Source organism: Typopeltis vanoorti, chromosome 22 (genome assembly GCF_054136105.1).
Source record: "Typopeltis vanoorti isolate ZY-2024b chromosome 22, IOZ_Tvanoo_1.0, whole genome shotgun sequence".
Lineage (NCBI taxonomy): Eukaryota > Metazoa > Arthropoda > Arachnida > Uropygi > Thelyphonidae > Typopeltis > Typopeltis vanoorti.
In genome coordinates, this window is record NC_143570.1 from 69067432 (window position 1) to 69084423 (window position 16992).

The window sequence follows — 16992 nt, forward strand, 5'->3', positions numbered from 1 at the left end:
AGTTAATAAAGTACTGATAGAATTTTGGATACGACAACCGCGAGCCAACTATAAGAATGATACTCTCGAGTATTAAAGCAACGAGCTAACCTTAGGTACAAACGTATTACATTATGATGTTATTCTCTGTGTATGTGCATGTATGAATGAATAAGCAAATACGCTGGAGAAATATGTGAATGAAAATGCTAGTATTCCTTACAGATAAGTTACATTTTCAGCAATAAAAGTCAATCCTATCAAATCAATCTAATTCAATGATTTATATTATCGCCAATTAATTAATTTGAGACTTTATATTTCAGTTCCAGAGGCCAGTGAACGACACCAATTAGGTTACGTCTAGTCAGAGATAATCACTCTATAAACAAATGGGTAAACATATGCTCTTCCCAAAGTAGATAGCTAAAACCTTTAGAATATTGAGATATTGGCTTTTTTTTTTGTTCCGATACTCATCTGAAAGAAGAATTAATAACCAATCTCAAATTATTGAAAGCCACCTCTTTCGTGATATCACGCCTTTCCTTGTGAATTCCTCTTTGTTCATCAAAATTTCGAGCAATGGATCTCATTTTCTCAAGGTTTATGTAAATGCTGACAGTTAATTAGAGTTCACTATGGAAAAAAAATGTAACTTTGAATCGGTATCAATTGAATGTGTAAATTGAAGTCAGTCATCACAAATTATACACATGTTATTTATGTTTTAATATAATGTCATTCCATTGAACAAGTTTTCGTACCTTATATAACATGTCAAAAATGTTCGCTGTGTTTCTTTAAAGTTCTTGCTTTTCTCTTCCTGGGAACTTTTGATTTGATTTTGAATACAAAGAAGATATTCTATACAAGAAAAGAGAAAGATGTAAATATTTAATCACTATGTTCGCCTTTGTAATTTTAAAATATGCAGGACTGAAATGTTTCTCTAGAAAGTTAGAGGAATATTTTTACGGATACTGGATTGCTGAGAATTAGGTGTTGGGATAAAATCCTCCTTCACCAATTTTGGTTTTCACATAGAAAACCACCTGCAGAACACACAATACTTAAAATCTACTACCTGTTCTTTCATCTGGTAAAACTGTTCTCTATTTTTTTTTCTAAATAAAAACTCTCATTGCGAACGTTTACTCAGGTAACCATCGAGCAAATCTGAAACGAAGCATGGAAGTAAAATTAAAAACTTCCTTACGAATACCATAAATTGTACTTGGTTTGGAATACAGACTTTTCGCTCAGTTCCGACTATTCGAACTTGTTATATAATTTTTAAACAGTTTTCTTTAGGAAAAAAGCTTTTGAATAGAAACACATCAGAACCAGAAATGTAGCCTATCTTGTGCAATCTTTCTTTAATATCCGGAACAGGAAGAGAAATGATAAAAATACACTTTAATATTTGTTATCACGCAAACATTTGATCTCAACAGAGGAAATTTGGTAATGATATATAATGACTTTGCCCTTTCAACTTCCATTAATTTTCTCAGCTGAACTAGAGGTATGTCGGTAATTTGAGAAATTAATTACCTCTCCCTAATGCCGCCAACGACAAAACCCTATTAACTTAGGTAATTAGGAGCTGAAATTAGACCGGCGCCACACAGATCGGCTTTCGAATATGTTATTAATTTTCGATATTAAATAATGAACTATCCTATATAATAATGAATTTCGAGAAAATGATAAACGCTTCCTTACAAGTTACATTTTGAATTATACCTTTGTTATACCGTCCTCGCAATGCTTTCCTTCTCCCCTTGTCCATTGTCATGTGCCTTAGCGACGTTGATCAATATGAGGTCGTATGATATTGAATTTCCGTAGAAACTCATTTGCATGAGAACTCAAGCTAGATAAACTAATAAAATCGCATTTTATTTTTTCCCTATAAGTTAAACGCTGGGAGAAAAAACAAACATATTTCAAACCCTTTAACTTTTTTACGCAACTTTTCGATTGATAGATTCACAAGAAATATGACTGAAGTTTGAGTATTTTTAGAAAACCTAAAAATTTATCTCATGGTTACTATTAATTCTTTTTGTGTGTGTGTGTGTGTGTGTGTGTGTGTGTGTGTGTGTGTGTGTGTGTGTGTGTGTGTGTGTGTGTGTGTGTGTGTGTGTGAATTTTGTTAAAATTCATAAGCCGAGACTGTCAGTGATAAATAGTAAGGTAGAATGTTTTAATTATATAAAGAAAGAAATAAAAACTAACTACGCTACAGTCCAATTTTAAAGTTGTCTTGAGAATTCTGTTTATTTATATATATATATATACATGATTTATGTTTACATTATCTAGCAAAATTATCAAATTAAGTTGGAAATTTTAAAATAAATATATGTATTTGATAAAAATAGAAAAGAAAATCCTAAGCCCAACCACGGTACATAATGTACTATACACTCATGTTCATTGAAACCGCATCGCCTTACATAAATATAGTTTTTTTAAGTAGTCAGTGTCATAGGTTTATCATTAGATATTTCGTTTTGTTGCATCATTTATCATTCCAACGGATTTCTGTATAATATAATAGTGGCTGCTATTGAATCAGAATGGTTTATGCTATAAATAGATGGCAAGAAAACTATCTATAGATAGATAGTTTTCGCATTTTCGTGCTGAGATGGCTGTGGCTAGTTACGTGCAGTTAACACCGCGCAAAAAAATTTTGATTCAAAATTTGAAATGAGAAGGCTATTCCCCTCGTGAAATAGTTAAATAGTTAAAAGGGTGTCTTGGAGTCAATCTATTGTGTTTTAATTATATGGTACGACTGCTGTCGAATGTGCAGGAAACCTGATCTGCTGAAGGGAACAGGAAGAAAGCCAGAGTCTACACCATGCCTGGATCGAGTTCTAAAGAGACTCTGCCTCAAAAGTATCCGTGCGTCATCCGGAGAACTGAAACAGGACTGGGAAGAACAAACGGGAGTTGTCGCAAGCTCTGTAACTGCCAAGAGAAGGCTCATTCGACAGGGACTGATAGCCAGGAGCCATAAAAAGAAGCCCTTGTTAACCAAAAAATAACAAATAAAAATGATATTGGCTCGGTTAAATTGGTGTAAAGAACACGCCAAATGGACCCCCTGATCAGTCGAAAAGGGTAATTTTTTCGGACGAGAAAACGTTTAACCTTCAGGGCACCGACTGCAGTCAGACAGTTCGAAGAAGATCAGGGTTGGTAAAATCGAACCCTGACTGTCTGGTGTCAACAGTCAAATTCTCAGCCAGTCAGATAATCTGAGGCTACATGACGTACCATGGAGTTGGTCGCTTCATTTCACTAAAGGTTCAGTGAATGCACAAGTGCACCAGAAAAGTGTAGAATTGCTACCTACAGGCAGAGACTACCTTACCGTAACGACGTACTGAATCTTTCAGGACGACTCTGCCCCTTGTCACAGGGGAAAAAAGTGTAAGTAATGGTATTCTAATCCTAAAATGTACCATAAGAACTGAGTTTAGTACTTAAAAAAAAGTTTTGGTTTTTGTTGCAGGTTAATAATGGCTCAATGAGCACTCGAATCAGCGACTAGTATGGCCAGTGAACAGCTGAGATCTCAACCCTAATAAGAATTTGGGGTACCAAATGGAGACTGAAATATAAAAGAAGAAACCGAGAACATTTATAGAGCTCCAAAAAGCCATTATATGGGTATGTAACCATGAATGGAGGGTTACATCCATCAGGAAATTGATTTCGTGAATTACCTGCAGATGCCAAGCCGTAATAAAGGCAGGAGACCCACTAAGTACTAAACAGCAGAAAAGAAAAGTGAATTTTTAGCTTTGAATGTTAGTAAAACTGTGTCGTCCACTAAATTTTGATATCGATATTTGTTTTTTAAGTGAAAATATCACACTCCACTCTAGTTTGAAATATTTGCAAATTTGTCAAGTTTGTTGTCATTTCCTAATTATGTCACATTTCGTACTAAAAAGAGACAAATACTAATCTAAAATAAGAATGGTATATTACCTTCATTATTTGTGACAATTATTGTGTTATTACCTCTTTTCAAATAGGCATTCAAATTTAATTACCAAAAACATGGTTACAGCAAATATTGAGGTTTCTATGAACATAAATGTAGGTTTGCAAAACATTTTGTGTGTGGGAATGTAACATTAAAAAAAAAAAGTTTATATCGGAATATAGTATATTGCATATCACAACATTACACGCGGCTTTACCAAGTGAGTCCAAGTATCATGTAGTTCGTTTCTATAATTATTTTAATAGGGAAGTTCACAAAATAATTACAGGTGATTAGAAGAAAACCGATAACAATAAATTATTTTAATCTCAAAATTATAAATGTATTATTAGGTGAAAGAACATTCTTGTGGTTTGAGAATGTTTGTTGAAATAAGTGTTCAATAATTCGAGAAAATTAAAATAAACATGTCGATATCATTCTTGTGCCATTATCAGAGCAATTGAAACTGACTTGCTGTAGACTCTTTATTATAATGTTAAGTGCATAATTTCCAATTTATTAGCATAAATTCTGCATTTCAAAAAGTAATTTAAACGAAAATTAGAACGATATCTTAATTAAAATAATTCAAAATAACATATATTAAAATTTGTGCAGCAAGAGATTAGTATTATTCGTATGGACAATAAAATTAAAAAAAAAAAAAAAACGATAAAATACTTCTCGTTTAGAGAAATGCACCTAAATGCAGTAAAGGTAAAGTAATAGTGTTGAATGGGCAAAAGAAACCATTCACTCAAGAACAAAAACTTAAGCAGAGAATTCCATAGATAGTTATAATACATGCTACAGAGCAAAAAAGGCAGATGACAGTAGCCTAGAAGATTCCTTCTAGGTCAACAGCAAATGGAAACTGTTTTGGAGATCATTAGCTAAGTGAAAATTTAAGGTAATTTAGATGCCTAGCTGTGAATTAAATTTGTTACTTTATAGAGAATGACAACAGGACTAGATACAACAGTAACTAGATAGAAAAGGTTTTTTCAACCGCCTGCTGACTGCAGGAGAGAGAGAGAGAGAGAGAACCATAACGCAAGCAAGTAATTAGATAAACCGTGTAATACACTTTATAGTCACTGAGATACACTTAAAACTATGAGAGTTCAAATTGATTTAGTGTTGGATTCAAAACGTAGTGTTTAATGCAGTGAGGTATTTACGAAGGAAGGTTTAGGGAACGCTCACAGCATTAATATATATATGCGAGAGAGAGAGAGAGAGAGGAGTCAGTATACATAAAAAAATGCCTGCTGTCAATAGTGCCCCGCATAGTCTGATTTGAGTCGCTTCAATAAGAAATCCCCATCATTAAGCAAACCACCTCTCTCAGTGGTTACAACCCGTAAATGTTAACATCAGCCATTTTTCTCCTAATTCTACAAGAGAGGAATGTGGAGCTGATGCTTCATTTCGTGAGATATTTATGCTATATTAGGGACATCTCTGAGCGTGTTGCTCGTGTCCTAAAGAAATTTCATCTTGCACCCAAGTTTAAGACTATCAACTAAAGAGCATTTCTTTGTTTCCTTCTCCGAAAGATAAAGTATACAGTCTCCTTCTAAAATTAGAAAAAATGTTATTAACTGTATTGTTATCATTATTATTATTTATTTTTAACACCAATAGTATAATAGTACAGTATTTACCTGGTATTCTCGTGACTGCATGTACGCAAAAATATACAATTTGCTATGCGCTGGTATTGCTCTATTAAACTTCCCATTATTCACTTTCTGATACTGATGATGGTTTAAGACTCTTAAATCGAAATATCTGCAAATTTTAAATTATAATTAATTATAATTTATTAAACATTTTACAGTGCATAAATGTGTTTTCATGCAGAACCAACTTGGTCGAGAACAGCCCAAAATCGAGCCGAATGAAGTAACATTGGGGGGGGGGGGGTTTGCCCAGCAGTGGGATTCTACAGGCTGACAACAACGTGCTTTTTCACTATACCCTTTATGAATGCTGCAGTTATTTCTTCAGAAGAGAATAATATTTGGTTTGATTTTCTTTTCAACATTCAAGTGCATGATCGAGTTTTATGATATAATTAAATTCATTTAATTAATACTACGGGATATCAACATATTTTGATTCGTTGATTGGAATTAATTTTTTTTTTTTAAATATAGCATTTAAGTATGCTTAATTAATGCTCAATATATCAAGACAACCTGAATGTAATGCTTAAGCAAGTTAAGAGCAAAGGACGGAAAGTTTTGCCAAACTTATTATAATATTTTTGTTAATATAGATTTTAATTTTTTTTATAATGTTGAAAGTAATCTAAACTAATAGGAAATATGGATCATGTAAGAATTCTGCAGACTGATGAGTTAATAAAGAAAATCATATGGAAATAAGTATGAAGACAACTCCTATTTGGAAATAGAATGATTCCTGTATACTCCTACCCACATTTGACCTATCATGCAAACCGATTCTAGTCTATTACATATCTGCATGATACATGAAAATAACACGATATGTAGATCATCACATAAAAACCCATCTTTAAAGATGAGTTTTTATGTGGCAATAAAGACGGGATTTTAAAGACGGTAAGCTTTAAAATTTACCGTCTTTAAAAATTCCACCACGTTGCATCGCACTTCCTAATCCCTAACCTTCAGACGAAGAACTGCAAATGTCCACTTAAAATGGTCACGCTCTGTTAAAAGAAACCCGGAACAAAACTGTCCCATTTCATATTCCGACTATCTATCCTTTCTTCATAAAACGGCTTCTCTTTTATATTCCGGCTACATTTCTTTTATTCTCGTGGCCATCTCCCATAATGCGGTTTAAATATAAGTTTTTGGAAGGGACAACGAGGACATTCTTCAAACAGCATAGTAACTTGTATAGCAGTTGACGCGTGCATGTACTCATATACATCACGTTATCAAGTGGTTCATTTCGAGCTTTTGAATGAATTTAAACATTCGTACAGAAATATTGTTTTAAAAACTAATGCTTATTTACTTTGCTTGAAATGTTGCTTTATGTTTTCTGGTTAAAAGGATTGTGATTACTAGTAATATTTTGTTGTAAAAGATGTCTAAATTCACGAAAATATGATGAATTAGAATAATAAGTTAGGTACAGTATTTTAATACCATTTAATGTATTGATTTTCTTTTAATGAAGGAAATGCAATTTTTTGTTGTTCTTGTCCGGATAAGTATACATTGGGATAAAAAATGAGACACTGGTTCTTCACCTTGACCTAAGTCTTTAAAAATGCACAAGATACATCGATATGACGAAAAATGGAAGTTATTCGTGAACTTAGTAAAATAACCAAACAGTCGGGTCACGACAACAACAACAACAATATAATGGGTCTTATGGTCAGCTGCTGTTTCCAGGATCGTATCAACTGAATTTCGCCCTCTTAGTATAAACAGGAAACTAAGAAATTAGTAAATCAATTGCTGATTAAATTTATTATATATTTGACATAGACATTTCTAGTTATTTATGACGAAAAATCTACTTACTTTAGAAATTAGATTTACAAAAGGAATCAGAAATAGCATCTTTTGTTGATTTCACTGCGTTGCTATTCAGCTAACAAGAATTCTGGAGAGCAAACCTCTGCGTTTACAGTACTCATAGATTCTGAGTCACGAGTGTTGCCAACCTTAGCATTCCTGTGTTTCCGATACATTTTATTCAAACTCTACCTCATCATGTCCGAGTGTCCTTTTCCGTAGGCACTTTAATTGTATGTTACCTGTAAACATACAACAATGGATATATTATTCAGAATTTCTAGTAATTAAAAAAAAAATAATAACTGTTTTGGGTGATTTTTGTACTGTTATTTTCTTTATAATGTTCGAAATTTACTTAATGTATTTATGCAAATTTACTGAGGAGAAAACGTGGGAATTTACAGAGGAGGAAACGTGGGAATCCCATCTTCTTGAATGAATAATGAAAATTCTCAAAATGAAAAAAACGAATTAAACTGATAATCAGTTTACTTCAGTCTCTTCGACCGGCGGGAGAGGGTGTGTGTCACTCCCTCAATTTTGGCTGGTCAATTCGTGTCCTCTGGTACCATCGTAGTATATAGCACGAATTATAGAACCTACAGTAATAATGCACTGATCATGATTACCATAGGGTAATAATACTATAGACCAGAGCTACTGATGGCTGCCCTGGTTACATTGTCCACTGGCGGACAGTAATTAACAGTATTGTAACTGGCAGTAGCTCTCAACCAGTCAACAAATCGGGATGAGGTTGAACTCTTGCTTGCAGGCATCCATTTACTGCTGAATAATCTCTATCAGCTTCGTAGACGTTAGGCAGACACAGGTGTGTGTGTGTGTGTGTGTGTATTCAAGAGAATTACAAACACTGCAACTTCGCCACTCAGTGATTGAAGTCATCAATCCATAACTTCAAACTAAAGTTGTGGCGTTTTTTTTTTTTTTCTAACTTTCGGCTTCCCATGCAATTTAAGAAGAAATCGGATAACATTCACATTTTTATAAACAACTGATATGAATATTTCTATAAAATCGAAGTTTCGATATTACGATAATAAGCTAAAAACTATATCTTACATTGCAAAATTTAACTTCCTGACCTGAGAAGTATCTACCTCATAATTCTGTTCAATGGATATTTACACAAACTTAGCAGCCGTTAAGGATTGATAGTAACCAGACTTATGGTGAATGAAGACCTGGTGTTGAGAATGTAGAGAAAATTTCTAAAATAATCATCGTGCACCTATATGGTGTACCTATATATTATCTACATGGTGCACCTATATATTATGTGCACCCATATATTATGGCAAGGTTATTATATTAAGGCATATATTATGTGTGCACCATCATGGCGCACACATAATATATGCCTTCAGTATTAAATTGTACTGAAGGTATATATATATATATATATATATATATATATATATATATATATATATGTTGAAGGTAATGTCAAAATTTAATTGTATATGAAAATCTGAACAGAAATCGCCAAGCATTTCTCGGTCTTGTTAATCTGCTGGTATAGCCTTCACTCTTACAGCTGGTAGGCCAGGTTCGAATCATGTAACTTGGCTTTCTAGGTATGCTTTGCAGTTAGATTATTTACACGGAGAATTACTCATAACATACTATAAGTTTTTAATCTTTTTGGGTGAAGTTAAAAAATGGATACAATATATTAAAAATTTTAATTATCCCATAAAATATGATGTCTTTAATAGTTGCATGTCGGGTCTCGGCAAGAAGTATACTATCTCTTGTTTTGTGGATAAAGCTTTAAAACAGACTTGCCACAAGAAAGCATGCATAATGATAACAAACTGAGAAGTTTGTTCAGCTGTAATTACTGTTGTAATCTTGCTGCAACAGTTCAGGCTACTGACGAGAGGTAGTAGCCTGTACTGTTTATTTCACAAACCATGTAGTAGTTTGTGAAATAAACAGGCAGTGAATATCTTAATATATAACTTGTCAAGATTTTTTTTAATCACTGCTATTTATGTCTTTTTTAGTACATCTCATTCTCTGATAATCATGAAAATTTCAACACTAAAAATAAATTTATAATAAAATATCAAATTCCATGAATTTCCAAATGAACTTCACAAACATGTACAGTATATATACGAATTAAACCTAAAAGGAATTCATTTGTAATGTTCTAAGTAAATTGTTTTATTAAGCAGCCTCAACAATGTTAATTAAGCAGTTTTTTACTATTTTTAATTCTACCCATATCAAAGTTTTCTTTAGGTCCAATAAATCATATTAGATGTGTATTCGTGATGTGCTCTGCAACAAAATATCGTTATTATATTTTATCAAATTTTTCGATGTCTCTTGCTTTCTTTATTCCACAAATCATGTGGAACACTTTGGGAAAATGCTTGTCTTAACGATAATAATAATAATAATAATAATAAATATCTTTAACGTCAATTTCTTATTAAGAAAATAAACTCTCTTAGCCATTAGAAACTCGCTATCAGTCTTAGAAGCAAATACCCGAACTGCAGAATATGGAAAAGTGTTCAGAGATGAGCATGACACAAAAAAGCAAGCATTAGATGAAACCTTCGACCAAATATTTCTGGAATTTATCCTTCGAAACTGAAATTTCGAACACTTGCGAACCAATCAATAAAAAAATAATAATAATAATAGTAAAATAAGCTGAAATGATTTAAAAACATGTCTAAAGTTTTCAATCTCATGACATTTTGTGTGTGTGTGTGTGTGTGTGTGTGTGTGTGTGTGTGTGTGTGTGTGTGTGTGTGTGTGTGTGTGTGTGTGTGTGTGTGTTGTTGTTGTTCTCTCTCACCTTTTTAAGGTTTATTTATTCTTCTACTGCAATTCTCAGAAACAGAATTTTCTGGATTACATTTTCCACAATTGTAAAAAAAACCCTACGTTTCCATAGTTTTGTTTTTCCCAACCTTGGAGTCATTCACAGTAGTGAACTTTTTTTAAATTCTGATTATTCGTAAAACCGTCTGAGATGATAATTATGATGGAAAGAAGAGATTTCCTGTGAATACACTATTCTAGATTCCCTTTGCATCAAAGTTGTTCTAAGCTGTTTACGTGAAGATAAAATGAACATATTGTCTTAGAGATATCGTGTATAAGCGGTGTAATTCTGTTAATAATCTTCGATGTTTTGATGAGTAGTCGTATGGGATTAGAGTTGTTTACAGATTTCTCTCAGGATATTCAGTGAGCATGATGGTGGAGAACAATCGTAATCTTTTTACTTCACAAATAAGGCGATGTTTACTAAAAAACTAGTAAACATCGATGTTATTAAAAATTAAAATTGTTCGTTTCTGTCAAAGATGATTTTGCTTGTAGGTGTATTTTACAATTATTATATCGGGGGGAGGGAGAGAGAGAGAGAGATTGTGATTTTTTAACTGTAATAACTTAATGATTAATCTTTTTGGTTATATATATTAATAACAAAAGAATTTTTCTGGGGTATCTTGGATTAACGTTTTTAAAAGAATATTACTATTCATTGCTTTCTACTAATACTTTGCAATACTCGTTACTAAGATGTATCAACTAACAAGAAAATGCAGTGTAGCAAAGTTGCCAGAATTGCGTCAGTGTTTTTTCTCGAAGTTAATGCGGCAATATCCAGTAACTCCCGTAGACTTTCGATAGATTCAAATCCAAAACAACTAATTTTAAGGAATATATTTCTGCTTTAAGTTGAATAATTTAATACTGCTTAACTAGTGTGATATTTGAATACATTTATTCCCCGTGGCTTATTGATGTGCATTTAAACAGGTCAGAGATCAAGCTAATGGATGTCTAAGCATTCAACTTATAATATATTTAACATCTTTATATTAATATAATCTTTCAGAATTGATATATACGAGTACATATTTTTAGTCTGTAGTTGATATTCATATTATATTATATACATGAATAGGTGGACTTTCTCACTGCAAGAATTTTTTTTTTATTTTTTACTTTAGATGTTATTTTTCTTCGAATAGCTGAGAAATAACTAAGTGAACCATCTAGCTAAACATGAACATTCCTATATGTGGAAGAATGTTACTAAATTCATGGTGAATTTAGTTGGCACCCTTAATTTAAAAATATTTGAAGGAATGCGCTTGGCCGCACGAAGGAAGACTTGGTTTCGAGTCTAGTCGGCGACTAGAGGAAATTTTTCTAAGCCTTTTTTCGACCGGTTAACGAGTTAGTCGATTTCTGGCACGGGCAAGCAGGTTTTTCCTCCCGGGAATTCGGGTTTTTCGTCCTGTAAACTCAAGAAAATCGACCGTAGAACCCACATTATTTCAGACATTAAAATATATTGTTAGGGACCACGAGATGGCGGCACATTTGAGCTGTCTCTCTTCACTGTGTACCACTTAATTAGTGATAGCCTTGGGTCATCTATCTCTGATTGGTACCAGTGGAGATTGAACTGCCCACTCAGTCTCCAAAAGTTAGATAGGGCTAAATGGCCTCGCCTACTCCCCGTATACGGGAATAAAAAGGCGTTAGCTGATTTTTTTTTTTTTGTATGAAATCTGTTTCTACAAAGAATATGATATATTTTATATATAGAAAGACAAAATTTACAGGATTTCTAATCTACAAAGTACCTTCAGGGCACAAAAACTACCGGTGTATGATCAGTCACTTCGGTGAAAGGGTTTTAATCTGGTTGAGTGCTATAATAATCCACACAAAATAAATCTAAGTTTTCACTGGAGTATTAATTTACCTAATGGTTGCTTAGCTTGAATAAACATAAAGGGATAAAATCCTTTTGTTTGAATAGTTTGAAAATATTGTAGTTCACTATGGATTTCAGCACCTATTCGATTGAACAATATTCGATAATATTGCTGAATATTAGGAAAAGAACATGGCAGTTCTATTATTTGCAATATGTTACAACTCTTAGAAACCATGAAGCAAATGTAGTACTCTTGTAAATTACTTATATTCACAAGTCAGTGTTAAGAGCTTCTCAAAAAGTGACCAGCTTTTGAGAAGCATTTTAGAAAGGTTTGTCTCTTACTATAACCGGAATCTAATACAGACCTTTCCGAACAAATGGCGTCGTCGCTGTCTCCTATGCTAAGGAGGCGCTTCAGAGTATTATTTTGTAAATTATATAGTCTACCATAAAAAATAAATAAAATACATAAATTAATGATACGACTTACAAAATATTTTCGTAATGCTAGTTGTGGGGAAGGAGAAGTAGAATCCATATGAATAATAATCTGGTTGATTTCTACGAAGAAATAGATTTTTTATTAAATACTGACACTGAGTTAGGTTGCATCCAATGCATTTAACTGCTTAACCCTTGTAGCTTCATCACACCATGTTAATCACATAATTAATATCTGACGCACTTTATATTGTTCCATCAGAAATAACACCTTGTACAGTATATTCTTAAAGGGGTTAGCAATATGTAACAATATTTTAACAATATGTACTTGATTAAAATGCGTTAGTCAACACACACACACACACACACACATTGTGCGATTAGGTGAATCAACTTTCATATTTATCCCAGAACAACACGCTGGTATCTTCGGTCGTGAACAGTAGGCTATTGGAAGTGTTCACTTTGATCTACGTAGTCGTTAGAAAATATAAATTTTCCTTATATCTGTATAGTTCCTTTTCCTCCTCTTATATTCGTAATTCGTCACTTAGATTATGAGTTAATGAGAAAATGGTTTTCCTGAAGTATCTTCAATTTAATGTTCAGTTTAACCACTAGCATTTTTCAGTTTCATGAAAAGTAACGTTGGTAATTAGAGCAGTGCAAGTATTGAAGTATTGTTTCCAGTTATTTTCATCTTCTAATGGTATATATTCTAATACATTCATCGTGAAAGTTTTCCTCGGAGACTTCGGGCTCTTAAGATGAATAACTAGAAAATCACAGCAGCTGTCCTATAGTTATGTATAATTAGATATCAAGAAATAAAGAATTAACTACAGTAATAACTAATAAAATTAACTTATTAGAGGGTTGAAAAAATTAATTTATCTTTTCATACATATATGAAAAATATTAATCTCCTAATTCTGAGATGGCTTCTTGATGAAAAAAATGGCTTGTCATTTTGAATATTCCCAATAAAAGTTGAAATCTCACTTTGAACAAATTCAGAGTTTTCGCAAAGTGTTAAATGAAATGTATGTCATCTCCCGGAAAATAATAACATTTGCGCTGATGGAATTCTTGCTACACAACATTTTTCCATTTAAACTAATTTGCTCTTTGCATGGCAAAGAGATACTTTAAAATCGGTGAAATTACAAGGTAGTGTTAAATAAATGGTAATAATTTGAGCTGGAAAAGGTATAGCATTTTAGAGAAATGACAGCATGACAACTTAAATTAAGAATTACACACACACTTCAGAATTATTGAGATACTCCATCGAATAAGCTGTTAGAAATTATGAATGATGTTATGAAAAAAGAAAATTACATACACAGGAAGTGAAATATATCCGCAGTTTAATAACTAGACATCAACTTAAGATATGAATGAACCAACAGAACATTTAGCATCTATTACTCGTAAAAGTGAACTGGAGAAAGCATTGCGTGTCTTTTGATTGCATCTGAACATTTCATTGTAAAAATTTACAAAATGGACTGATTTAGCTTCATTAAAACTAACTCAGAAATGAATCGACTGAATAAATTTGGCCGAGTAAGGTCTTTCTTTTCTAAAATAGTCCAGAGTATATCTTAGGAATGCTTGATTGACAAATAAAGATAAAAAATTGGAATTTCAAATAACTAAATGAATTATAGAATGAAAGAATTGTAGAAAAGCGTTACAGAAGGTAAGAAAGTTAATGAATATTCGGTTGGAGAAAAGTCAAAAGGAAAGGACGGAAGGGATAGAGAGAGAGAGGGAGGGAGGGAGGGAGGGGGAGAGAGAGAGAGAGAGAGAGAGATGGCAGATCTTTATGTCCATAATATTAACAAACCCATGCGGTCGAATGTGGGAGTGAGATGTACGTAGCCAAGGAGCACAAGGGGGTATATGGAGAGTTAACACATGAAAATTAAAAACTGATAGAAAATTGAAAAGCCACTACAAAACGAATAAAATAGAAATAACAAACTAGACAGGTGAAAGACATTAGAATTTAATAAAAATCAATTGAAAACCGAACGAGGTCTTCATCTAAACCAGTGGTGGCCAAAATGGTCGATATCGACCCCCAGGAGTCAACATAACATTGTTATGGGTCGATTCGGGCTCAGGGGTTGATAGAAAAATATAAGACAGCATTGTACGGGTAATATTTAATTCGGTTAGCTTGGATTACCCCCATCCTGAATGACAACGCAATTAAGAGTGAATCGTGGGAACAGTGACATGAGTAGGACCTGTAAGATGGAGCAAAGTCATCAAAATAGTTACGGAGGCCAATCAAGTGGGCCAAAATGACGTATTTACCAATAAACGGATTTGTGATTCCCACCCGGCCGGCGCAGAGGGAGCGAGATTGCAACACGTGCGCAGTTGCTTATTTACTTGTACTTACACGTATTCGATCCCAGTGTCATTTTGGCGCATCGACATACAAGTGAGCGTTAATGTTCTAAAATTCATCAACATACATATTATAATTCAATCGTTAATCATTCACGAACTAAACTTCTCTTAGTTGAAGAGTTGAGCAGGGCTGGTAATTTTGTACATCCTATAGAAATACGTTTGTAGGTATATTATTTAGACTTATTACTTTTGCTTACTGACTTCAATTTTATTTATTTTGTTACAACCCCAATAATCACAATGGCAGCTTCAGATTCTAAAAAGTAATGCAGACAATATTCGCTAGAATATTTGAAACTCGGGTTTATTGCTTCATTAAGAAACGAAACGAAACGAGGCCTGGATGTGTCTTCTTTATGAAAACACCTTTAGTAACGATGCAATGAAACCAGCAAAAATGAAAGATTATCTTCAAAGACTCCATCCTGATGAGAAATATAAAGATAAGATTTTTTTAAAGAACTGAAAGAGAAACACACACATCGTCCAACTATAAAATCATTTATGAAAGCACCTGCTTTAGCTGAGAATAAACAAGGATTAACAGCCTCCTACAATATTTCTTTTAATATAGCAAAAAAAGGAAATAGCAATTACAGAGGACATTGTTATACCTGCAATCAAGGAAGTAATTGAAACCATAATGAAAAAAGATTCTGGCGTTGTTTTAAAATGCTTACCATTGAGTGCGAATATCGTGAAAAGACGTATTGGTTGAAGTTGTAGAAAAAACGGTAGTATCAGAACCCCAAAATAGTAAGTTCTCCATCCAACTTGATGAATCTACATTCGATAGTTCTTCTATTCTTATGGCTTATGTAAGATATTATAGTAAAACCAACATCAAATTTTTATTTGCAAAATATCTTGAAAGTGATGGAACTGGGTTGACAATTTTTCAGCGATTGGAGGAATGTTTAAATAAGTATGATATTTCATTTACTCATATAACAGCAGTAGCCACAGATGGCGCATCTGCAATGGTGGGGCCGTTATCTAGGTTTCGCTGCCTTTCTGAAATAAAACGTTCAAAGTGTACGTACTATTCACTGTGTATTGCACTGAAACCATTTGGTGGCAAAACCTCTCAGTGACGAACTGCATGATGCTCTAAGAGTGTGTATTAAATCTTTTAATCAAATTAGAGCTCATCCTCTTAAATCGCGATTGTTTGCCAAAATTTGTGAAAAAAATGATGAAGTATCAAACCAGTTACTCTTGCATACTGAAGTAAGATGGTTGTCTAGAGGTGCAAGTCTACAAAGATTTGTTCAGTTGTTTGACTCAACCCTAGAGTTTCTTATAGATGTTAATTTCTTTTTGAGTGATGAACTGAAGAGAAATAAGAATCATATTTTCTACTTGGCGGACTTAGTTTCAAAATTTAACGTATAGACCCGTCTACAAGATAAAGATGTCACGATTCTTTTAGGCTTCCAAGCTAAATTAGCCTTATTTAAATCATCATCGTTACAAAAAGATTTTCAGTACTTTTCGAATCTACGGCAATTGAAAGTAAAAGATAAAGACTTAGAAATATACACAAAATATCTTCAAAATTTGAGCGATGATTTTAAATTGCGCTTCGAAGATTTTGAAAACATGCGCATTCCACATTGGGTTATCACGCCATTTTCTGCAGATATTGAAAATATCAAATGTAACTTACAACATGAACTTATTGAACTGTCAGTTGATCTTGATGCTAAGACGCTTTTTAAAATTAGGACTTTAAGTTACTTTTGGACGAATATAAATGTTGTAGAAAAATATCCCAAACTTTCCGCAGTGGTCCTCCCATTTTTGCTTGCATTTCCAAGCTTGTACATGGTTGACGCCGGTTTCAGCCATGTTAATTCCATTTT

General features: G+C 33.2%; 1 long non-coding RNA gene across 1 annotated transcript in view; it reads right to left on the reverse strand.

Annotated features, from left to right (window-relative positions):
* The window catches only part of LOC150094477 (uncharacterized), a 211177-nt gene that overhangs the window by 179623 nt on the left and 14562 nt on the right, over window positions 1–16992 (reverse strand). Inside the window, exon 2 of the long non-coding RNA XR_016550270.1 lies at window positions 7528–7763. This is a non-coding gene — a long non-coding RNA (uncharacterized LOC150094477). The remainder of the gene's footprint in view (window positions 1–7527; window positions 7764–16992) is intronic.